Raw genomic sequence first — 25024 nt, 5'->3', positions numbered from 1 at the left:
CCCCAGGACAAACTCCCAATGGATAAGAACAGTTTAAAGACAGTGAAAACTACAGCAGCCCTAGAAGGAAAACAGGACCCTCTTAATGACCCTGGAGTATAGCCATCCTTTCCAACTAGAGGAGTCAAATCCAAAAACCATCAAAGAAAATGTTTATAAATTCAACTACATAAAAATAAAACTTCTGTCGCAAAAGGCCCCATAAACAAGTCAAAAACAAATGATCAGGTGCAATAAAAATGTTGGCAACTCACATTACTAATGAAGATCTTACCTTTTCCGATATAAAAGCTTTTGCCAGTTGAGGGGGGAAAAGACTCACAGTCCAACAGAAACTCTTAAAAGAGACAAACAGTGACAGAAGTAAGATGGCACTTTCCACGCTAAAGAAAAGAAATTCTAAAAGATGGGTAACACCAAGCAGAAAATAAACATTCTGCTCTCTTGCTGGTGGAAGTGGAAATCAGTACAACTTTTATCTGGGACGTTTTGGCACCAGGTACTAAAATCCTAACGACTAAACCCTTTGACTGGCAGGTCTACTTCTGTGGATATACCTGTGAAGTGAACATGGACGGTACAGGGTTGGTCGCTGCAGAATTGTTTACTGGAAGCCACCCAAACGTCTATCACTCAGAGACTCGTTAGGTAAATGATGGTACATCCATACAGTGGAATACTATACAGCTGCAGAAAAGGAAGGGGAAGGGCTCGTGTACTGATACTGAAAGAGCTCCTAGAAATAGTGTTAGGGGAAGGCACACAGTGCCTGCAGCATGCTACCTTTTGGGGTAGAAAGAGGCAAGCCTGTATCAACAGCTGCTGGTATGTGCCAGTGTCCCGTGTGTTCACAGGTAACAGTAACTTCTGCTGTGCAGGTGTCTTGTGTGTGTGGTCCCGGATGGCTGGGAGCTAGATGGCTAGGACAGGGTGGGGAAAGATGCCTTTTGGTTTTGGGATTCCTTGATTCTTTCTTGCAAGTGTACGTATTACCTATTCAAAAATTAAATTTAAATTAATATTTGTACCTAAGTGGAGTACCTGGTTACATTTACTTTCTTTCTGATTATATATCCCTTTAATGACCCATTTTCTAAAACTGCATTTTGTACTAGAAATTTAAAATCAGGTTTGGTTGAAATTCATTATTGAAAGAGTAAATTGCAAAAATTATTTTAACTATATACTTGACTTTTCTTACAGTTTAGATTTTCTTTGTACAACTCTGTCTTTACGCTTCGGCCTCCAGTGTAATCATTCCATTCCACCTACAAATGCATCAGAACGCTCCTGATCAAGGAGTCTAACCTTATCACTGAAAACTTGTGGTCAGCTTGAAGCTTTTATAAGCATTTAAAGTATTTTTATGTTAACCTCTCCATTTCTGTAACGCGCAGGGAGGTCGACTAAAGAAGTTAACTAGCCAGCTGCCTTCCGTATCCACTCTTCCTCCTCCTAACATGGAATCGGACACCCTGAGGTAGAAAAGCATTCCCTCATGTGCTTAGATATTGTCTTCAGAACACGCAGGGCTACGTTCCTGCCTCGGTGAGACTCTCGCCAAACCACACCGTGTTTCTCTTAGAGAGCTTTTGGCTCTTACCCATAAATGCAAGAACTCTTCTTTTTTTTTTAAACTTGACACAATTAAGATTTTATCCCAGTCCATTCTAGACCCAACTTAAACTTCAAGAGCCCCTAAAGAAAAGCTTGCTCCCCCACACATTTTATCCCCCCAGTCCACCCTGTCGGTTTCTTGGAAGCATTTCCCTTAATTATGAATTACTTGTATAGTTTATTGTTTCATGTTTGTCCCCCTGATAGAATGCAGGAACATGAACCAAACCTCTCCCGTTCCCTAGGCCCCATGACACGGTAACCAGGTGCCCGTGCATAGATTTTCAATGTACACGGTCTGTCCGGAAAAGTCCAGCCATTATTGATACAATGAGAACGGTTTGGGCAACATCAATGTCACCTGGCCGCCAAGGAGAGGGGACTGGCATGCGCATGTGTGAACAATGGTGACTTCACTGTACTAGTCAGTGGGGGCGGTAGACACTGTTGAGTGAGTGTGTGTACTGTGTGGCCGTCACATTCAAAATACTGAGTGAAAATCTGCACCAAATTTTACAGGAAGCTTGAACATCCCTCCGCAGAAACTGTCCGGATGACTCAGAGGCCGCAGCTGTGGGCACCTGGTGACTGGCAGCTTCGTCACAACAACACGCCCGCTCACACATCACATGTCGTGCAGTGTTTTGGCGAAACAACAAATCACCCAGGTTACCCAGCCCCACTACAGCCCAGATTTGGTGCCCTGCGACTTCTGGCTTTTCCCAAAACTAAAATCACCTTTGAAAGGGAAGGGACTTCAGACCATCAGTGAGATTCAGGAAAATACGACAGGGCAGCTGATGGCGACTGGGAGAGCTGTGTGAGGTCCCCAGGTGCCTACTTGGAAGGGGACAGAGGCGTCATTGTCCTATGCACAATGTTTTTTGTATCTTCAATAAATATCTCTATCCTTCATATTATATGGCTGGGTACCATCTGGACAGACCTCATATTTTGTTGGACAAATGAACAGATGAGCTGCCTTCGTTTCTTCCCAACTTCTTTTCATCTGAGAGAAATGCACACTCCTGGGGGTCAGGGGCTGTTTCAGAGGGGCTGGTCAGGGAAAGCAAACAGCACAGAACCAGATGGTGTCCCTTATCCCTAAGGAAGCGCATACCCGGGGCAACTCCAGCGTAACGGAGCCAGGAATTCCGCATCCTCGCAGTAACAAACCTGAGTCGGCTTCATTCAAAAATAATAACAAGCTGTGAAAACCATGCTTTGCACCAATCATCCTGACAACTAATATTCCTTACACTTTACTAAAAATACCAACTAGAGCGCCATTTCCAAGGCGGGTTCTAGGTGGAATCCAGTTGACCTCCTGCAGACTCTGTTTTCAGAAAGACCAGCAAAACTGAGCCAGGGTTGGGTAGTGCTATTCCGGTGTGTACAAACGGGAAGTATTTTTCCCGTTCAAAGTGGCTTAATTTTCCTTGGGTTGTTAGGAAGACAGTTTTCTTAACCTGATAACAGATTTTTAATGTAACCATGTATTTATATTATGGTTTGCACAAGATGTACCTTTAGTACATCCAGATTTTCATAACCCATCAAACAGTTCGCAGTATGTGTTATGGCAGGAGATTCTGGAACTGCCAAGAAAAGTAAATTCACAGAGCTGCCTGCAACTCACTAACTATAACAAATTAGCATAAGCAGCCCCATTTTAGAAGGAACGGCTTTTAGAAGTTACACAGAAAATTAAAGTGATTTTACATTTAGATCGTTAAAACCTGTCCGTGTCGTGTCCGGTGCCATCACGAGTATTAAACACGGCCCACACGGCTTACATAGTCTCCTCGAAGTGGGACTCTTTAATAAACAGAATTGGTTACGATCTGAGGACTTAACTAGGAAAACTAACGAGTACCTATTTTTACGGATTTTTTTTTTCTACTTAAAAAGTGCATATCAAATAACCTCTCAACACTTGTCAGCTCTCCTGTGAACACGCCGTGCGAGGGGACTGGCACCGACTGCAGGGGAAGCAAGGCCAGATGACTCTTCCCCCCGTGCCGCGAGGCTCGGGGGGAAATCTGTCCTGGGCCCGTACCGCACAGACGGCACGATGAGCCATTTAGGAAGAACTGGGGAAGGGACGGAATTCTGCAGGTCTCCCTGCACAAGAGCAAGGACCTCACGGTTCAAACCCCGCGGGCCGGCTGTTCACAGCACAGAGCCGAGAGGAGTGTGTTTAAGTCTCTGATGTGCTAACTCTAGTAATTCCAGCAAAAGGGATGAATAACTCCAGAAGGCAAGGAACGCTCCGGCTTCAGGCTCACCGACTTCACATACATCCGCAGTGCAGCTGGGGGCCGGGGCGGTGCGTGAGGGAAATCAGCGGTACCCAGAATAAGGTCAAGTAAAACCACGTAGTCTGTCCTGTCCACGGTCCTAGGGCACGTGGAGCCGTCAGATAACCATTTATAGCCACGGCACCTGGGCTGAGCCGGGAGGTTTCCTCCGACGAGGCAGGGTCATCGTCTGCTGCCGTCCGAGCCGGCACATAGTAGGGCTCTGTAAATGCCCGAATGAATGACTAAGTATAATGTCCAGGGTAGACCCCAAGCAAGTGCATTTCATACAACTTGGGCACAACCAAGTGACGTTCTCTAGGCGTTTCAGCGTGTTCTTATAGATGCGGGGAGCCCCAAGGTGCTGGCTGTGGACACAGTCCTGTGTCCGAATGTGACACACAGATGTCAGATGGGTGCTAGACTTATAGGGAGATAGCTTTGTAAGCTGTATTCATGCCTCATCACTACACTGTACCCCTGAAACTAAGATAATCCTGGGTGTCGGCTGCAATTGAGAAAAAGACCCAAGACACAGGCAGAGTTTGAACTTGAAGAGAACTGGTGACAAGGACCAGGGGTGAACTCGCTTTTCTCTGTATGCTCACTGGGTTTTTGGTTTGCCTGAAAATATATATATATGCGCACATACATAGAGATAAAATAAACTCACTTGCCTTGTATGTTTTGTATGTTCCTGAATAAATGCTACACAGAAAAAACCAGGCACATTGGCCACCTCTTCCCGGAAGGTGACTTGGGACACCAGGAGGAAAGGCTGGGAAAGAGGCTTTCTAATGACCCCCTTTTACACCGTTCGGAGTTTCTAATCATGCTGAATGTATGACCCGGTCAAGTTTTGAAAACTTAAGCAGAAACACAGATTTTTAGGCCCCCTCCCTGGAGTCTCTGATTCATGAAGCTGGAGCTGGGGTCTGGAAAGCCGGCTCACCTGTGATCAGGGCAGTTTGGGGATCAGGGTTACGGTTAGACTTGGCCTTAGAGGTCACGGAATCCAGGAGTCCCCAAACCTAGGCAGCATCCCTGATGGGATCAGAATGCCCAGGGGAGGGCCGGGTCCCAGCACAGCTTAGGGCCACAGGTGCTGCTTATGCAGGCAGCCGGCCTCGAACCCCTGACCCCGTGTGATCAACAGGTGACCGTCCTGTCTGTCTTCTGGGCACCGGCATGTCTCTGTCACCGTGGCGGCCAGCCTCCAAGACTCCGCAGGGATTCCCACCCTCTGTCGCCCCCCCCCACACACACACACACACACTGAGCAGGACGCCCTGTGCAAGCAGGCTGTGGTGGCAGCGTGGCTGGGACCGCCACCACCAGAGGGGGAAGGCTGTGGCCTCTGTCTTGCTCTCGCCCGGACAGCCCCCTTCAGGGGAAGCGTGTGGGAGGACACGCAGGAAGCCACGTGGTAACTGAATCCCCTGCTGACCGCCGCCACTGGCCTCACAGGCATGTGAATGAGCCGTCTTGAAAGTGGACTTCCAGCCCCAGCTGGGCCGTCAGATGACCACAGGCTCAGCCGCCACCTCAGCTGCAAACTCCTGCCGGGTCACGGGACAGCTGACGAGCTAGGCCGCTCAGCCCCTAGCCCGCCGAGACCGTGTTAAGTAACCGATGTTCATTATTACTTGAAACTGCTGTGTTTTGGGAGAACTCGTTACACAGCCTTGCATAATGAATTCCAGTGTATTTTCCCCGAAGGGTAGTTCTTACCATTACATTCTTATCTCCCCATGGGCAAAAATGCCGTAGGGCTGTTCCCCCAAGCCTGCAGCCGATGGATGCGGGTGGCGTGTTTGCTGTCACGGGGGAGGGGCGTTGAGTGCCAACAAAGGACCTGGGCAGGGCCACCTCCTAACCAATGCCAGTCCGCCCGCCAGGACCCGCAAGGCTTGCTCCTCGGGGTCCTCCGAGTTCAGCTCGAGCGGATGGGACACCACAGGGTCCTCTCTGCAGTGACAAAGTGCTGTGTGTCAGCCCCTGAGGTGACTCGGGCCTTCTCCCGCTGCTGACGCCTCTCTCTGACCGCTCCCTGGGGACGGACCGTGTGTGACTCCAGTTCGTGACACGGGGCCCGCTCCTTGTGCCCCGCTAACCCAACCTGAAAAGACCAGTTTCCATGCTGACAGGCCATCCGCACCCAGTTTTCTCCTGGCAAGTTGTGTACGTGTGGCCTCGCTGGTATCAGAGAGAGTATTCCACATACAAAGCACCTCCAAGTCCTGGGACGGCTCTGGAAGGAAGCCAGCACCCTCTCCCTCCTCGATGTCACCTGCCAGGTCAGGAGGGCAGGAATCCCCTTGCATTTCACTAACGAATTATCAGCCAAAGTCTTAAAACAAAGACATATGTGCGTCTGGCTGGTGCCAGCCCCTTCCCGACAGTGTGCGGTCATTTGGCTTGGATCTGCGTGGCTACGTGACCACTGACGAAGCCCGAACCCTAAACCCGCGGGTGTCATCTGCCTGCTTGTAGAAGCCAGGGTCCTTCTGCGAAACATCAAACGGAATTAGGAGAGTGTGGGCTGCGTGTTGCTTGGTGTTGCCTAGCAACGTGGTTGGGGCACAGGAATCACAGAGGGTGGAATTCACGCCCACAGGAAAATCACATTATTCACAAACAGGGGCACTGGCACGCATGCACGCACCTGGCATCTCGGCGAGAATGCTATAAACTTTGAGGACAGAATTACCGTCACCAGGGGCACCGTCCTCGGAACGTGGCAGAACAGACATGCTGGGCGATCCATGATCTGTTCTGACATCTACGTGAGCGTATCTGTCACTTAAAGGGGAAAATGTGCCCGGGAAGGGACTCCACCGCGTCCCTCAGAGACATGAGCCCGGTCGCAATAAGCAAAACCCCCTTTTGTAGGATGAATAGGTCAACATGCAAAGTGACAGGGAGGGGGTTGAACACGTAGCGGCAGCTTTAACCTCTTCTGCTCACTCTTATTTCAAAATACTGAGGTTTGCCATTCATTTTTGTGAAAACCAGGTGTGGGGGTCAAGGGCACGATTGCCGAAGTCAGACACTTGATTTCAGTCCCAGACTCGTCTTGTGCTGTTTAATTTTCTGCAGTCTGACCTTCCTCCCCCGTGAATTGGAAACGACAGTCCTGCTGAGCACGGACGGGGCTGTTGTAAGGGTGAAAACGAGGGATCTGGGTGGAGGAGACGCAGGGCAGCCTCCCCGTCCCCAACATTGTCACGGTGCACACAGCCTCGTGACTGCCGCTCAGAGGGCTCGAGGCCCCCGGTGACCCCACGTCACGTGGCCTGTGGGGTTCTGCCATGAGAAGGCTGTTCAGGTGTCAGGAGGAGGAGATGGTGGCCTCCGGCCCCTTCCCTACCTGGAAGGAGAGGTGGGGGTCCCCCCTCCCCTCTCCTGGCCCCGGCAGTGGCTCTCCCAATGCCAGGGAGCCAGCCCACTCGGCTCCAAGCCTGAGGCCCAGACTCGCTCAAGGACAGCCCCCTCAGCCACCCACCCACCCCCAGGTTGGCTCCAGGGTGCCCGCCCGGAGCAGCCTGCTCCCCCATCCTGCAGCCTGTCAGGCTACAAATCCGGAAGCCTCTGAAAGCACTTCCCTCCTTCTTCCTTCCAGACCTTGGACATGACCTTGGCCCATTCGGTTCTGGTATAGCTGTGATTTTCTGGGCACACGTTCCTTTCCCAGACTACGTGGAGGGGGCTGGCAGGCAGGCGCGGGGGGGCAGGGCCTCAACAGCGTTGGTCTCTGAAGATCTAGGTGACAGCTGAGCGGCCAGCCCACCCTGGGGAGAGGGAGGCAATTAGCGGGGCACCCCGAGGAGCCCTGAGACAAACAAACCGTGCTCCCTGCTGGGGCCTGTGAGCGTGAGGGGCTGGGGAGGGGTGAGGTGGCGGCACGGTGTCTGTCGTAACATTGAAATGCGAATCGGGGACCGATTTTTAAAACATTTTTAAATTTATTTCTAATATCCTTTTTCTTCTATGAACTTGGGGATTTTTTTTTCTTTTGAACTCTTGTGAACAGAATTAAATTATAAGTGCTATGGTTACTGATTATGGTTTAGAAAATTCCACTTACTGAGATCAGAATAATTTTTTTCCTTTGGCTTTTAAGTTCTTGAGGCAACAGTAAGTTAGAAAATGCAATGGAAGAAAGGACCCGATTTGTATCAGCAACGAAAACAGTACATTCCTAGGGACACGCTTACGTGAAGAGCTTACGGAGAATCGGGTTCAAGCTCCTGAGGGTCAGAAAGAAGACTCGAACTAGTGAGAGGATGTCCGTGTTTGTAGTTAAAAAGAAAACAACCATCTCTAAATGTAAACAAATCTCAATTAAAAAATGGTAATGCCTTATGGTGATTATGACACTAATACAGAAAAACAACCAGGATGTACAAGAAAATCATGGAAACAGGAAACAGGGTTGCGGGGCGGCGTTAGAAGTTCAAGGGCAAAGCTGCGATGATGAAAGTGCGCGCGAGTGGACGGGCAGCGCCGGGCGCCAGAGAAGGACGCAGGCGGGCGAGTCAGCGGGAGGGGACGTGGGGTCGCTCCTCCGCGCGGGGACGCCTCGTCGGTAAACGGCGCTCAAGCTGTTGGGGAATCAAAGTTGGAGCCAAACCCTTCACCTTTCACCTTTCACCATGATGAACTCCAGGTGGACTGACATTTGTAGAATTAGAGAAAGTGGCCCTGGCTGGCGTGGCTCAGCGCATTGAGCGTCTGCCTGCCCGCCCGTGAACTGGAAGATCGCAGGTTCGATTCCCCGTCAGGGCACGTGCCTGGGTTGCGGGTTCAGTCCCCAGTTGGGGGCATGTGAGAGGCAACTGATTGATGTTTCTCTTGCTCCCTCCCTTCTCCTCTCTCCAAAAATAAATAAAATCTTAAAAAAAAAAAAAAACTTAGAGAAAGAATAGACTTTCACTGACCATCCTGAGCATGACAGAATAAATCGTTGGATAACTTTTATGTAATCTTGGAGTATGGTTGGCCCTTGGAAGTATACAATAAAAGCCAGAATCCATAAAAGATTGATTTATACATAGAAATCAAATATGTTTGTATGGGAAAACGATAATAGCAACAAAAAAAATGGACAAAGTTGAGAGATGATTTTTTGCAGGAAAAGAAAGAAATAGAAAAAAGCACCAGTTCTCTCATAAGAAGATGCCATTTTCCCTGGTCAGATCGGGGAGGAGCAAGTAAAATTCACAGCTGGAAAGCGCAGGGTCAGACAGGGGCTCCAGTCTCACCGCCGCAGGTGTAAATGGGCACCTCACCTGGCGCGCCGTGGGGCGACACACACCAGGCTTCTACACAGACGTAAGTTTGCTGCTTCGGTTCCACTTGCAGGGTTTCCCCGCACGTGGGCTCGAGGGCGTGTGACATCCGAGGGCACTAAGTTATTTACCGCCGTCTCCTATAATGGCCCACTAGATGCTCGTCCATAGGAAAGTTGTTAAATTATGCTGCGGCTGTGTGGTGGAATATCATGCAGCTGTTAAAAAGGATGGAGAGGCTCTGCACGTACCACTGTGAAATGATTTCCATGACCCATCACAAAGGAAAAGTTAAACAAGAAGCTGCGGTCCTGCTCATTATCTCCAGAAAAGCGGCAATTGGGGAAGAGATTTTCACAGCCTTTTTTCTCCAGAAACGTGACCCCATGAGTATGTTACTTAATCCAGAAATAAATGAATACGTTTGGAAATAAATAAAAACCTTTGCCACTTGGATTGCTTTCCTATAAACAGCATCTTTCATGGTATTTTGAAAATCCTGCTACAGCAAATCGCTAAAGATCTCTCGGCCTTCCATGTCTTCTGTGTGTCTGTGGCTTTGGGTTGTAAAGATAAACTCTCCAAGTCAGGAGAATGCCACAGAAAGCCTGGTTCTGCTGAATGGGCCATTTTCCTGTGAGCTGTCAGCTGGTGTACGTCTCCAGGGGAGAGCTGGCGGCAGGCAGGACTCTGGGAGGGCCCCCGAGTTCATGTACGTTGTCCTGGGACACGGCCAGGCTCCTTTGCTCACTATCATCTGTGGCTGCTTTCGTTCTGCAACCCAGAACCGAGTTGTCGTGAGAAGTGGCCGCACGGCCTGAGAGACCTGAAGCCTTTCCTGTCTGTCCCTGTGTAGGAAAAGCCAGCCGCCCCTTGGTTCCAACCATTTGGGGATGGGTCTCCCCGTTCCGTGCAGCTTATAAGCATGCACACAATTTTGACCTCTTTCATTCTGGTGAGAAGTGAGATAACCCTGAACTGAAACTAATAATGACAGCCACGCATGTTCTTAGGTGAGCCCTTGCTGAAGTACCTGTACGTGTCACCAAGTTGCAAACCCTACTGCGCAGCGCAGTGAGTTCTCACAAAGTAAATAGACTCGTGTGACTTTCACCAAACCCAGATGTTCCTTGTCACATGAGTCACTACGTCCCCAGCCCCAGAGACACCCACTGTTAAGGTTTCTATCAGAACAGTTGGCCGTTGACTCATTTGGGCAGTTTATGAACTTCATATAAAAGATTCCTGAGTATGCTCCTGGGTGTCTGGCCTCTCTGGCCCCGCGGCCCGGCTGTGAAGCCCGCCTGCGCTGTGTGTCGCGGGGGCCCGTCCGCTCACGGCGGTGCGAGGGAGTCACGTCTGTGCGTCCGTTCTGCAGCTGATGAACCCTGGCGGTGTACCCGGGGTTTGATTGTTAGGAATAGTGATGCTGTGGATAAGATAATTTGGGGCGCACGTATATGTAACTTACATACATACGTGTTTTCTATGTATCTGGGCCTACCTTCTCTCCACTGCTGGAGCAGGACGACGGGCCACACGTGCATGATTTTTGCTCTGGAGCTGGAAGTGACGCCATGGCCGGAAGTACATAATAGCGGCACTGAGGAGGTTTGGTCCTTGTCCCGTTCCACCTCAGCATCGAAATGAACTGAGGAGAGGATCGGCCTGCAAAGACCACACACAACCCGTTGAATAACTAATTCACTGAAAAATTACAATTAGCAACAAGCGGATTTCCCCTCCCGCACCGCCGGCTGCCTGGAGGCTAATGATTTAAGCAGCCGAATTCCAGCCAGCGCTTCCTTTGGACCGCGGGGCGGGGCAGGTGGCCGTGGTGCCGTGCGAAGTCACAGGGGCGCGTTTTCAGGGACACGTTCCTTATCCTGAGAAAAAAAGTGATAAAAAGCAATAGACGGAGGGGGTGGCGGGCGCCTAGGTGGACGGAGAGAGCGCCCGAAAATAAGGCCACGTGGCTGTCGCCGAGTTCCAGCGACTTCCCTACTCAGCAATCCCATTATAAGGAAGTCACAGAAAGCCAAGGTCTCCCTCAAGGGCGCTTTCTCCTGTTCAGGCCCCTCTGGCGGGCACATCCACCTGAATGCGGCTGGTCCCTGCTCCCCCAGCCACAGGAGGGCTGGGACAGCAGGTCACCTTCCACAGTCCCGGGAAACGCAGAGGACGCAGGAGGGGTCTGCAGGGCAGCGAGGGCCCAGATGGAGCATCAGGCCTCACATCCCACTGAGCGCCTTTCCCACCCATCAGTTGTTATCAGGCTGGCAGAGGAGAGTCACTGACTGTGATCGCGATGAGTCAGCAGCCACAGGGGCCAGGGTCACACTTGGGGCTTTGTGGTCTGGGGCTGCTACACTCCCAGCAATTAGCAAATTGCAGATTCAACTGTGTTGGTCTGTCTCTCCTGTTGGGCCAATTATAAGGTAAAGATTTAAGAAAGAAAGGAAGCTAGAGAGAGAGAAAAAGGAAGAGGGGGGAAGGGAAAGGAGGAGGGACAGGGGGATGGGGAGAGACAGGATAAAGAGGGCAAGTGTTCTCAGAAGGATCCTAAGAAATATTTCCCCCGCCCGCCCCCACCCCCAGACTTCCCGGAGCAGAGCAGGTCCTGCCCCCTGTCTCCCCATGCCCTGTCGGCTCCAGGGACCGCGTGGCCATGCCCCAGGGTTGGTTCTTGACTTTCCTTAGCAACGTCAGTGCCTCCCTCAGCTGCCCAGGGCCAGTGACAGCCGGCTAGTGCCCGGCCACTCTTGGCACTGCCACAGCCTGCTCTAGGACAGAGTGAGAAAGCCAGGAGACAAAGGAGGGTGCAGAGAGGGCCCCTTCCCCTGCACCCTTGCAACCTGAGGGCCCACTGGAGACCGGCAAGGGCCTCTGGGTCTTGGAAGTGCAGCCACAGCAGCCACGGGTGACCATTGTCCAGGCCGGTGCCGTCTGCGGTCCGTCGCCCTCCCACCGTTAAACCAAAGTAACGCACGTCCCCGTGTTCATTTAGAGAATGGCAGCAGGGCAAACCCTCCTGGGGGCGGGGGGCGGGAGTGCCTTCAGCCTCCTGTAGGGTCGCATCATTGATGATCACTTCTGTTTTGCAAAGCTCTTGGCTCTCAGAAGCTGTAAACAGTGTCCTCTTTTAATTCTGAAAAATCTCGTGCTTTCTTTTCTTCTCCTAAACTTTTGAAGGAGAACGCCCCCCCGCCTGCCCATTTCCAGGAGCACTTATCTTGAAAGCTTTTTGCAGACAGTTACTCTTCGTCACCCTCCAAGAGGTGGCTAACGTCTGTCACCCCCATTTTATTGCTGAGGAAACTGAGTGTGTGGAGCGCTCTGCTGAAGGGCATGCCCTGACTCGGGGGCAGGGCAGAGGCGAGGGCCTTGCCCCTCTTTGAACTGCCATAAAAGTAGGACAGTCAAGACTTCTGACGAGTGGTTGGAGGCCCTGCCGCGCTTTATGGGTTAAAGGTGGCCTGGTGACTACACATGCTGGTGTTATTCATTGACTTACAGCCAAAAGCCATTCGTTTACGAGGCCCTCAGCCTAACAGGAACTATTTCCTTAATTTTCCACTGATTATAAGAAAACACTTCCCTGTACGGCTGGGAGAGGACAGTCACAGCAGACTCCAAAGTCAGAGCGTGACTTGTCGTCTGGCCTGGGAGAGAAAGACTGTCCCCGCAGCACACACTCCCTGTCTCGGCCTCCACAGCCCAGCCCTCACCTCACCCCCCCTGGGAGGCCGCCCCCGGCCCCCCAGAGGCTGCTGCAAGGGGATCACCCTGCACCCGCTCCCACCCCCTCGTCACTCCACCCACCTCGGTCCCTCAGAATCGCTTATCATCTTCCAGGCACATCAAGAATCACCCCGGATGAGCCCCTCCCCGCGGCCCCACCCCCCTGGGTCTCTCCCTTTGAAGCATTATCTGTCACTATCTGCCTCTTTTCTGTGGCTGAGTGTAGGTGATCACCTAAGGACAGGCAGGCCAGGTTTTGGTCATGGCCTCTGATCCTGTTGCAACTGCAGGCGTGGGCAAGCGGCTTCTGCAAAGGCCGGCTTAGGACGCGTCCTGGGCTCTGCGAGCCACGCAGCCCCTTCGGTTCGACCCTTCAAACGTACACAAAGCATCCTTAGCTGCCCGGCCCGCTCAGGGCGCGATTCGGTCCTCTGCCCTAGGTGGCCTGACCTCCGGCTCAGGAGATAGTTCTTGGATTGTCCCCCGTGGTCTTGAATTATGTTGGAAATTACTTCTTTCGTACTGGCAGAAATTTTGGCATAACTGATCACTTTCGTACTGGTTGAAAAATACCCAGAGAATGCCTTCCAATACTGCAAAGGGTCAGTTTGGGCACATAGCCAAATGCATTCTTCTACTCTTCACGTTTTGTACTTTGAAGAGAAATCACATTCTCCTGATTTTGTTTTAAAAAACCCAACCCAAGACCCACGGGTGACACCAGCGCCCTGCCTACCCGAGCGGGAATTGCGAAACCCCAGCAGCGTCCCTCTGCGTCATCAAGGGCCAAATTCCATCACCTTGACGAGCATTCTGCCACATGCGCCACGTTTTTAGGAAGTGGGATAATAAAGCCAGCCCTGCAACGCCGATAAGATTGTTTTTTTAAGGTGTTGCAAAATCTTTCGTTTGTTCCGTCAATGATTGCTCTGAAGCAGGATCTTGGACAAGTTAATATTTATAATGCCTGAAACTCAAGGAAGAAGGACAAAGACAGGATCCCATTCAGGTCTCGCTGACCTGGGTCACCGTGCAGGGCCCACACAAGGCTCTCCACCTCCCTGGCCCCGGGGACACTCCAGAGCAACAAGCATTAACTGTTTAGTGATGTCCTGAGTCACAGTGGTCAGCCATCGCCGCCCCCCCACCCCCACTCCTCCCAACCCCCATATCTAACCAAGTTACAGTTCAGAGCGTCAGTGTCCGTATCAGCAGCTGTTTGGTTTCCTATGTTCTCAGCAAAGGGGCCTCGGGGACTGCGCAGAGAACCCCGTGCTGAAATGTCCGTCTGTTTTCGAGAGGCAACCCAGCTGAGCGGCAAGAACTCGCCAGCGTGCGGTTTCAGAAACCTGTGCAGAGGAAATGGCCTTGAAGATGCCATCTCTGAAAACTCCTCAACCTCCGTGGAACTGGATGGCGCGTTGCAAGGCACATCACGGGCTTGTTGGCGTGCTGGGGGCTCGTTGGACGTGGGGGAGCACGTGTTCTGCAGTGGACAGAAAGGTGGACAGGGTGCCCTGGCTGCTGTGGCTCAGTGGGTTGAGCGCCGGCCTGTGACCAAAAGGCCGCCAGTTCAATTCCCTCTCAGGGCACAGGCCTGGGTTGCGGGCCAGGTCCCTGGTTGGGGGCGTGTGAGAGGCAACCAACTGATATTTCTCTTGCACATCCATGTTTCTCTCCCTCTCTTTGTCACTCCCTTCCCCTCTCTTTGAAAATAAATAAAATATTATTTTTTTAAAAGGAAAGAAATAAAAGTGGACAGGGTGTAGTCACCCAGCCTCAGACAGCATTAATTCCAGCACGTCCATTCTCCCATTGGGCAGGGAAGCCATAGTGTTTCAAATAGAAAGTTCTGTTAGCTAGGTGACCATTTAAGGAAGCAGAAAACAGCAGGAAGGAAGTCATAAAATTTTCTTGCAAAAATACTCTTCAAAATTTGAGCTCCTTAACACATGATAAGAAAATATAGCCGGTACAGGTCACGATGGCGCTGTAGGCAGACCTGGCTCACCTCTGCATAACCACATCAAAATTACAACTCTAATCCAGAACCACCATCACTCAGAGCTGTCAGAAATCGAGTTGAATAGAAGTCTGAGAGCTGCAGAAGTCAACCGCATCCATCCAGACTGGTAGGAGAGGCGCAGATGCGGAGACGGGCTGGTCCCTCACCCACGTGTGGTGGGTAAATATTCGGGAGGGACATCTCGGGAGTGAGGAGTCCCAGCCCCACACCAGGTCCCCAAGCCCAGGGTTCCAGGGCCAGGAAGATAAGTCCCCACAACTTCTGGCTGCAAAAACCAGCAGGGATTGAGTTGGTGGAAGAAATTGCTGGAACCCCAAGCGTTCCTCTTAAGAACCCACACACGGACTCACCTGCTCAGACTCACTCCCTCTGAACTCCAGCACTGGGGTAGCAGCTTGAAAGGCCCCAGAGGTGCACAGGGAGGAACTGAAGTGTCTGGCATCAAGGCAAGCTAGGCCATTGTCCCTTTTATGAACCCTCCCCCGACAAAGCTGGCAAACGGGTGCCATATCTGAGACTCCATCAACCTGGCTAACACTCTTTGACCCACCCTGGAGATCCCCAGAGACTCTGCCCCACCCAACTGACAGGCCCACCCAAGTTGCTTCACTATGTGAATGGCTGGTCTTGGCTCCTGCTTCACAACTTCCTAAATCCTCTCAAACAAGCAACAGCCGGCCTCAGTGAGCCCCAGGCCCGGCACTAGCAGCAGCCAGCCTAGATTCACAGCTTGACTTCGCCTGGGAATCTTGAAGCCCAGCACAGGTAGCAGCCATCTCAGATGGCTTTATAGCTCAGGCAGGTGCCCCAGGCAGAGCACAGGTGGGGGCTGGCCTTGGCCTGCATCACCCAGGAAACCCCAGGGTCAGCGCACCCAGTGGACAGCTACAGACCACGTCAGAGCACCAGCGCCCTGCCCCTGCACAGCTGGTCCTCCATGGAGGGCGGAGGGTGGTGGTCAGTGGTCACAGCCAGTCCTTGCAGCTGACTGGCCTGGGTAAGTCCCTCCCATTGATCTGCCAGCAGCAACCAAGGCTCAGCTACAAGAGGAGGGTGTACTCAGCCCACATGAAGGGCACACCCTGAATACCCAGCTTGGGTGATGGGAGTGCTGTGCCACTGGACCCTACAGGGCACCTACTACATGAGGCCACATGACAAAGACACAGAGTCAAAGCAGCTCTACCTAATACACAGAAACAAACACAGGGAGGCTGCCAAAATGAGGAGACAAAGAAACATGGCGCAAATGAAAGAACAGATCAAAACTCCAGAAAAAGAGCTAAACAAAATGGAGATAAGCAATCTATCAGCTGCAGAGTTCAAAACGCTGGTTATAAGGATGCTCAAGGAACTTAGCATAAAAAAGATGCAGTTAGAAATGAAGGATACACTAATTGAGATAAATTACGATTTATAGAGAAACAACAGGAGAGTGGATGAAGCCGAGAATCAAACATAACAAAGCAAAAAACAATCAGAACAACAAGAAGATAAAAGAATCCAAAAAAATGAGGATAGCCTTAGCAGCCTCTGGGACAACTTCAGGAGGTCCGACATTCACACCATAGGGGTGCCAGAAGGAGAAGAGAAAGAGCAAGAAATTGGAAATCTACTTGAAAAAAAAAAAAGAAAATGAAAGAAAACTTCTCTGATTTGGTAAAGGAAATAGACATGCAAGTCCAGGAAGCACAGAGAGTCCCAAACAAGATGAATGCAAAGAGGACCTCACCAAGACTCACCATAATTAAAATGTCAAACGTTAAAGATAAAGAGAGAATCTTAACAGCAGCAAGAGAAAAGAAGTTAGTAAATTGAAAAATATATATATAGCCTAAGAGAGTAGAGTATTTTATTAAAAATAACCTTGCCCTGTACAAGTAAATCTGATCTACACTAAACTTAAAATATCTTTGTTTCATTAAAAGACTGGGCTTTAAAAAATAAAAATAAAAACTGGTTCTGAGAGGGAAAAAAAGTGGGTTTTAATGCTAGAAATAGCCACAATTTTTTTAAAAATTATCATTTGAAGTTTACTTATATTTCATATTTAGAAAATGCCCTGTCTTTTATCTGCATTGGCTTTGAAGGTGGAAAATGCCACAGCCTGGCACTGTACTGAATTGATTGCCCTTTCTAAACTTTGACCAACCCTGGTGTTCAAACCATGTTTGAACAAACATAGTATGTTTCATATGGTTTTGGAAGTAGGGGAGAGGAAACGGCAGAAAATATATTATCCGTTTTGGTTTTTCATTCTTAGGCTGGATGTGTCTGGGCTCAGGGTCTGTCAGGTGCAGTCATATGAAGCTGTCTCTTTTTTAGGTCACAAATCATCACATATTTGGCAATTTTATATATGTGGTTGCTGGCTACCACCTCGCTATTTTTTCTTTGTTACTGACTTGGATCCTCGCCAGTTGGCTATGGGTTAATGGGACGGTTATAGGAAAACTGTGTTCTTGCATAATAGAATAATAGATATTATATAACAGGTAGAAATAGATAATGGTAGCTTGTAGATATATAAATGATAGCAGATAGCTAATAAGAATAAGTAATATGTAACAATACGCGATAGAATTTCTGGCTCCCGCGTTGTGTGTCTACAGAAGAGTATTTTTATTCCTTGCGATTTTGGGGGGAAAATAATATAAACTCTCTTTTCCAAAGTAAACAGTCTATTACAAGCATTCTCTCCACCTACCCCAAGTCAGGGGTTTTGAAGTTCCCCATTTTTCCCCTTTCTGAGCAGATCATAATCATAATAGTAATTAACATTTCTTGAATACCCACTAAGTGTCTGTGTCTGTAGTAAGTTCCTTACCTTTCTCCCTTCCTCCTCAGAACTACTCTGTGAGGCAAGTACTCATATTATAATCCTCGTCTTACAGATGACATTTTGGGGAGAGCAGGACAATCAAAACTTGTTTTGGAGCCTACACTGTATCTGATTAAGTGGAGGGAGGACCAGAGAGACAGACAAAAATCTGAGTCAGTCAACCTGCCTATCCTCACACCACGCAAACATGGCCTTGGTGTGAAAATCTGGAAATATCTACCGATGTGGATTGGTAGCAGTCACTGCTGATCTTGAATTTGAACTGGAAAATCTTACTTTGGGGCCTGGCAGGAAGACCTGAGGACTTAACCTCTCAAGTCTGACATCATCCTTGTCTGTAAAATAACATAAAACGACCCACCTCACAGAGACATTAAGATTTCCTCTGATAGTTGCCGTCCTGAGGGGCAGAGGAATAGAACATAATGGCTTCTATTCCAGAACTGAAGTGAATGACTCTGGTTATTCTGCTTGCATGGTCATGGCTATTTCTTTCTTTCTTTCTTTTTAAATCACAAATGAGATTTTTTATTTGTCACCATTAAAAATCTGAATTTTAAACAGATTCTTGGACTCGTGTCCATCGGCCCGTTCGATTTCAGCATCTGTCCTGTCCCCAGTAGCTTTTCTAGGACGTGTATCCTCCCCAGGACGCTCCGTGGGTGTTCCCTGGGCTTCTTTAGCATCTGACTTTTCTAACGAAGGCAGCACGGAGCAGACAGATAGATTGGCCAGCCTTTTCTATGTCGTCCAATGCTACCTGGAGTCACTTTATCGACTCCTTCTTTCCAGTCACCTGTCTGCACCTCTCAGGTCGTGATTTCCATCACCTTCAGGATTCGGCAGACCTGTCCTTGCTGAGCCTCAGAGGTCTCCTGGATTCGAATCTTGCATTATTTAGTAAAACCAACACAGACTAGGTGAAGCAAATAACCATCAGTAGTCTTGACATCAACATGAGCTTCCATCCGGGTCTGCCATTTGACCAGGGAGCACGTTTTGTCACGGGTAAGATCCGGGCCGTGGAAAGGACTCAGGCCGTTTTTGCCCTGAATGTCGTCAGTCATTGGCTGGAATTTTCAAATGTAACTTCATCGTTCTGCAGATGGGCGAGGCTCACTTCAAAAACACGACCCTTGAGGCCATCAGATGCAATCTGGGTTCCTTGAATTCACCTGACTAGGGTTTTTCCAATATTTCTTATATTGAACCTAGCTGGGGCTTTCCCATCATACTGTCCTTTCCTAGAAAATAGGTCAGACCTTGCTTTTTGGCTCCTTTCCACCGCCTTCCGTAAGGCGCCGGTTCTCGCCGGCTGCCGCAGGGCTGCCCAGGGAGCCAAAGGGCTTGCTGCTTTGTCCTCGTAAGCTTGTGACAACAGACAGACGGGAAGGCAGAATCATAGAAAACGCTCTGACGGATCCATTTTATAGACTTGATGTTTCTTTCCCTAAACCGTATTATTCAACAAAAATCACAACTATTTTGAATATGAGATCCACTTTAAAGGCATATAGAATCGTAGTCACTGCTGCCCCTGCACATCTTCCACATTCTGTACCACAGAGACCAGGAAAGGAAAACAAACAGAATCACTGTGCTCTCCAGGGCGCGTACCTGGTTCGTGGAAACCTTGCTGAGGACCCGAATCAGCCACAGGAAAGTGACTGGCTTTTCTGAGGGGCTCCCCCGTGCCAACAGCACCCTAGACAATCTGTCTGCGCTCTCCAGGCTGCAGCATTATCCGAAGAAAAGAGAGCTGATTTTTAAAGGGATCGTTAAGACAGCTTTGAAGACAGTTGAGTCTGGGTTGGCAAAGCACAAAGTCAAACAGCAGATCAAAACAAGAGGCGAAAACTGCGACTAAAATAAAAGCGATGATCTGCTCATGGAATTTCAACGTTCCAGTCTGTGTCAGTGAATTAAAGAATTCTCTTTGAAAGGTTCTGGTAATTTCTCACCAGCTGTAAGACAGACCAAATAGTTTAAAACAATCTGTAGAGGTTGCATTGGGGCCCTGCTTTTAAAAACGTAATCAAGGCAGATGATGCCTTTCAAAGTGGTCACAAAGGAATGTTCAGAGACAGGCCCGCCCAACTCAAGCTGCCCGGCAGGTGCTGCCCACCGGCCCACACACTCGCAAGCGCACCTACTGTCCTCCTGTTTCACCTTCTTCCCATCACCAGGGGACCAGGTTGCTGAGACAGCACAGCTGTCAGAAGAGGAACACCCGAAGAGAGAACAACCACTGAGGGACGGACCCCAAAGTCAAGACCGCTTCCTGAAATTCCATGACCCCCTGCCTCACTCCCATGTACAACTCAACTCTGATTCCGAGAAGCACTTTTCATGAAAACATTCCGTGGCAAAGATTTACACACTTGTTTTTTTTCCAAATGAACCTAACTCCCTTTTCTTCCGATCAGCTAGTTTACAAGAGAATATAATTGATTCCTGAGAAAACAGACTGTATTGAGTGTGCCCTGGGAATAGGCTCCTGGGTATCTGAGAAGCATTAACTCGTACAAATAAGTCGAAACAGGGACTCCGGGAGGGAAAAGAGCAGAGAGGGGCCGAGCGGTTGCCTAGGACGAAGCACGGAGAACAGCAGGCGCGCCGGGGGCTTCCGTGGGAGCAGGCGCGGACCCTGAGTTTGGTATTTGCACTTCTCCTGGGGTAGAAGTTGATCCACGCCACGGGCCCAGCGGGCCGATGCCAGATGGGTGTTCGGAAAGTGACCATTCAGAGTTCGGGGTGCACTTCAATACTTTCACCCGAACGGCTCCGTGGGAGCTCGGGGCGTGGGCTGCACAGACGCCAAGCGAGCCTGCTGCCCTCCCCTCCAGCCGGCGTGGGCTGCTGCCTGGAAGCCACATGCCAATCACCAGGCAGCAAAGAGGGACTTTGCTCGGGCTTCTGGGAGGCTTAGAGTCTTTGTTTTTCCTTTTCTTTTTTCCTCACTTTTGGCAACTAAGTATGGCTATCGGACATATATGTTACCCATATATATTTTTTTCTTTCCCCAGACTCACTCCACTTTTATTCTCGGACAGAGCTTCTATCTGTGTAAACTGCTCCAGATCCCTCTATGAAACACGGCAAACAGACAAACAAAAAGTACAGAAAGAATGTTAATGTAGAAGATCGCAAGATGTCAGAGGCCTCTTGGCTAAGCAGAGACAGATGTCACTCAGGTTGTTAACCCTGGAGACTCTAGTTCGGTGTGAGGACATAGCCCAAGTATTCCAGTTGCCGGCTCACAGACTCAGGGCAAAGGAGAATTCCAGACAGGTCTGAACGATAGGGGGGTTAAGGGGGCAGCTGGCATATGCATGCAAGTCCACGGGGCATGATTTCCGTTTCCTTCATTGAACTTCGTAGCCATTCTCTGAGCATTTTTCTTTTCTTTAGCTAAAAAGGAAAACTTTTATAAGTGAGCTTCATTTGGCTAGATTGTTCGTACCGCTCGCTCTTGGCATTTTCTATAACGTTTTATCACATTTGGGGCGTCGTCCTAGGAGAGATGGTCGGATGCAGTGTTCACTAACAGCTTTATTAGGCAGCTGTAGAATGAATCTAGCTGATTTTGTGGCTGTTTTTAACGCAATTCTGCATCTCCCTATTAGAAGGGTGGGGCTGCCGGCTCACCCGCCCCTCACACACCTGCAGAACTCGCTCAGCTGCTCCTGGCCCCTGATCCTGAAACCCAGGGACATGAAGGAGCTCGCAGCGATTGGTGGGGCTGTAGAATTAATTCGCCCTTCTCACAACCAGGAGTTCTGCCGCCCCTCACAGCGCTCCGGAAGGCACGCGGGGCAGGTGTCGGACAGGCGAGGAAGCGGAGGCTCAGAGAGTGAATCTGTTTAAGACCTTAGAGCCACAGACATCGAGCACCGGAGACCAGAACAGCGTCCCAGCTCCACAGATCCGTTTGATTGCAATCTAAGCAGAATGCGTGTCTACGGGAACCTCCCGCCTCCCAGAATATGTGGGAGAATAAAGAGAAGAGCACCCCTTAGTGCGAACATGGGGGCAGACACCAGGCTGAACCAACCCTTGGCCTGACCCCTCCCGGGCGGATTTCTGATCCTGTGGAAAATGTACCATCCAAGTGCAGCTGACGGACGGGTCTCGGGGGTCAAGGTGTTGGTGAGACTGGGTCGAAGCAGCACTACTTTGCTTGGGGGAGGGGGGTTGCTTAGCAACAGTGCTGCCCAGGTGGCTCTATGCTGTAGCATATGCTCAGCCTTTTAGTAAAGGCCACGGTCTTATTTAAAAACAAAATATCCAAAATTTCTATTATGAGCTTCCTAAATCCCCGTTAAATGAAAACGCAGTATTTTCCTCACTCTTCTTCCTATGCCGACATTTCAAAATACCATTTTGAGAGGAGACAATGTCACCCAACAGAAAGAACCCCGTTTGGAATTCGAGAACACTCAGTTCTGTGCCTGTGAGCCTGTCACTCACCCTCCCAGGCCGCCTCCTGCCCAGGAAATCTAGGGGTTTTCCTATCCAAGCTTTGTGACCTCTTCTAACTCTCGAATTCTATGATTCATTTCCAACCTGGGTTTCTCTTGCTTAATTAAGGTTAGCTATCTGTTCTGCCGGGCGATTACTCATTCCTGTAAGCCAGCCTCCCTTCCGATGGGTGACAGAGGCGTCCTTGCACTTACTTTATGATAACCAGCCGCGGGAGCCTGTCCCTCGCGGCCTCTGCTGGGTTCTGCGCGCAAACTGCACCTAACGGCGCCCGGTTTAACAAGGGCGCCTGCGTCCGTTCGAAAGGGAGAAACCAGCTCGGACGGCCTTCCACAGGGACAGAGATCTGCCAGCTCCTCTAACGGGCGAAGTGACAGTGCAAGTCCCAGCCACGCTTCCCGGCCCCCGCCCTCCCGTTTCTCGGTGATTTCGTGGAAGCCACCCAAGGTTGTTCGCAACTTTTAACGGCAGACACAGGCAGGAGCCCGCCGTGCTGCTGGGCCTCCGGGAAGAATAGCCCACCCTGCTCCCCTGCCAGGGCGCGGCCCCCGGCCCTCCGAAAACTCTCCTGTGTCCCATTGGCCTAAACTGGGTCACACAGTCATTCCCGAACCAACGCTGCTTAGACCGAGGTGTCTGGGCCCATCGTGGGTGAGGGGCGGGGCTACCGTGACAGGTGGAGACCAATCAGAGCCCCACCCTGGGACCGAAGTCCAGACCCTGAAGTGCCCCCCAGGGACCCACGTGAGGCAGGAGGGGGGGGGCCGGGGTGGCCTGCTCCGACCCTCTGCGCGCTCCGGCGGCTGAACCGACTCCCACGCGGATCCCTAACTTTCCCCACTATTTCTATTTTACCCCCTCTTATTTTTAGCCACAGTCTTAGTCTGATGATAACCAAATATTTCCTGAATAATAAGTCTCTGAATATGCATATTCTCTAAATAAGAATATAAGCCTATTTGCAAATCTAGCGCTTAGCTTTAGAGTGTTGTTGGCAGGACTCTGAAAATCAGTGTTTCCTTTCTTTTCTTTTTTAATGGAAAAATGTACGGCAGCAGAAGGATTTGTTTTCCGCAAAGCAGAACCGACTTAGTTCTGATTTCAATGATTTTGATACTTCTCTATGGACTTAAAACTTATGAAATATTAAATCAGTAAATAAATCAGACCTTCCTGACTATATCATCCTCTGCTGCTGCAGACTGAATTTTGGACCGAGGGGTCCACCTCAGAAAGGAGAAAGGGTTGTAGGAGGGGTGGACCTGCCTTTTTTTTCTAACGCTGTCGCTAAGCAAGCCTGGAGCACCTGGGCTTATTCAGCCCCCTCTCCCACTCCAGGCCCTCGGCAGCCCCTCCTCACAGCAGGAGCGCAGGGCACCGGGCCGTGCCAGGAGGTGACCCTGTAACAGGAGAGTGACACGGACTAGGAAGCCCCCTTCGTGGGTTTAGCAGCCACATCTTCCAGCACCAGACCACGGCAGCCAGCTGACCGGGCAGGACGCAGAGCCGCCAGCTTCAGCAGCTCTGTGAGGCCTTCCTGATCACTTGCCTCGGTCAGGTTCAGCCTTTCAGGATATAGCCCCTGCCTGCCCTTGAGGAGCGGAGGTGGGCAAGGGCACCGGCACTGCCATCCAGCGGGGTGACGTCGGCAGAAGGGGTGTGCCCCACAGCCTCCCTGACCCATGCCTGTCTGGAGCTATTTGAGGAGGGCTTCCCAGAGGAGGGGACATTTGACCTGAGATGGGAGGAAGCAAGGAAGGAAGGAAGGAAGGAAGGAAGGAAGGAAGGAAGGAAGGAAGGAAGGGAAGGAAGGAAAGGAGGGAGGGAGGGAAGGAAAGGAGAGGGAGGGAAAAGAAAGGGGAAGAAAGGAGGGAGGGAGTGAGGGAGGAAGTGACAGAAAGGAAAGGAAGGAAGGAGGGAAGGAGGGAGGGAGAGGAGCTGGGAAAGGATCACTCCCATCCTTGCCTCCTCCAGCCTCTGGGCAGGAACAAGGATGTGGTTATGGGCTGCGGATGTATACAAACCCTGGGTCTTTGGGGTACTAGCTGCTACTTTATCAACAATTGTCATCCCGAGTCTGGCGCATGTGCCAACACGGGGAGTGTAGGGGAAGGAGAGTCTAAACTCAGAACATGTCTTGGAATGTCTTAAGACAGACTGCCACTGTGAGTGGGACAGGGACGGTCCCCTGTGAGAAACTAAATCCTTCCTACGGTCCCACCGAGCTTTTGTCTGGCAGCCCAAACTACCTAGGAAGTAAGAGAAGAGATGGGTTGGTCATAATCAAACTCACTTTGTTTGCCAGATACGTGAACTTTGAGAAACTCGCTATCATAATTCAAGAAGCCTACTCCACGCAGGTTTTAATAGAAGCCACTGGATCTAAGCCAAAGCCAACAGGTGGACCTGTGTTCAGTGAACACTGGTGGGTGCCTGGACAGATATAAAATGAGAGCATAAAAACACTGGCATTTTAAAGACGTGTTACTCATCTATGTTTTGAAGCCAGTGGCTGTCACGCCGCATCATTACTGGAGATGCGGGAACCGGATTCGGTTGGATCACCGGGTCATCATGCTTGGGACGGGAGTCACAGTCCTGCTTGTCTCCCTCTGGGTTTTAAAACCCACTGGGGTCGGGCTCAGAGGCTGCGCACTTGAGCAAAGTTATGGACCGCGAAGTCATCTTCAGAACCGTTTGTGAGGTACGCGCTGAGAGTTCCAGA

At 50.4% G+C, this 25024-nt stretch overlaps 1 long non-coding RNA gene across 1 annotated transcript in view; it reads right to left on the bottom strand.

Moving 5' to 3' along the window:
* The window catches only part of LOC150005536 (uncharacterized), a 61155-nt gene that overhangs the window by 2097 nt on the left and 34034 nt on the right, over window positions 1-25024 (bottom strand). Inside the window, exon 2 of the long non-coding RNA XR_016512457.1 lies at window positions 10713-10876. This is a non-coding gene — a long non-coding RNA (uncharacterized LOC150005536). The remainder of the gene's footprint in view (window positions 1-10712; window positions 10877-25024) is intronic.

The sequence above is a fragment of the Furipterus horrens genome, unplaced genomic scaffold (assembly GCF_987537825.1).
Source record: "Furipterus horrens unplaced genomic scaffold, mFurHor1.1.pri manual_scaffold_7, whole genome shotgun sequence".
In the NCBI taxonomy this organism is placed as follows: Eukaryota; Metazoa; Chordata; class Mammalia; order Chiroptera; family Furipteridae; genus Furipterus; species Furipterus horrens.
This window is presented reverse-complemented; position numbering and strand designations above follow the sequence as displayed.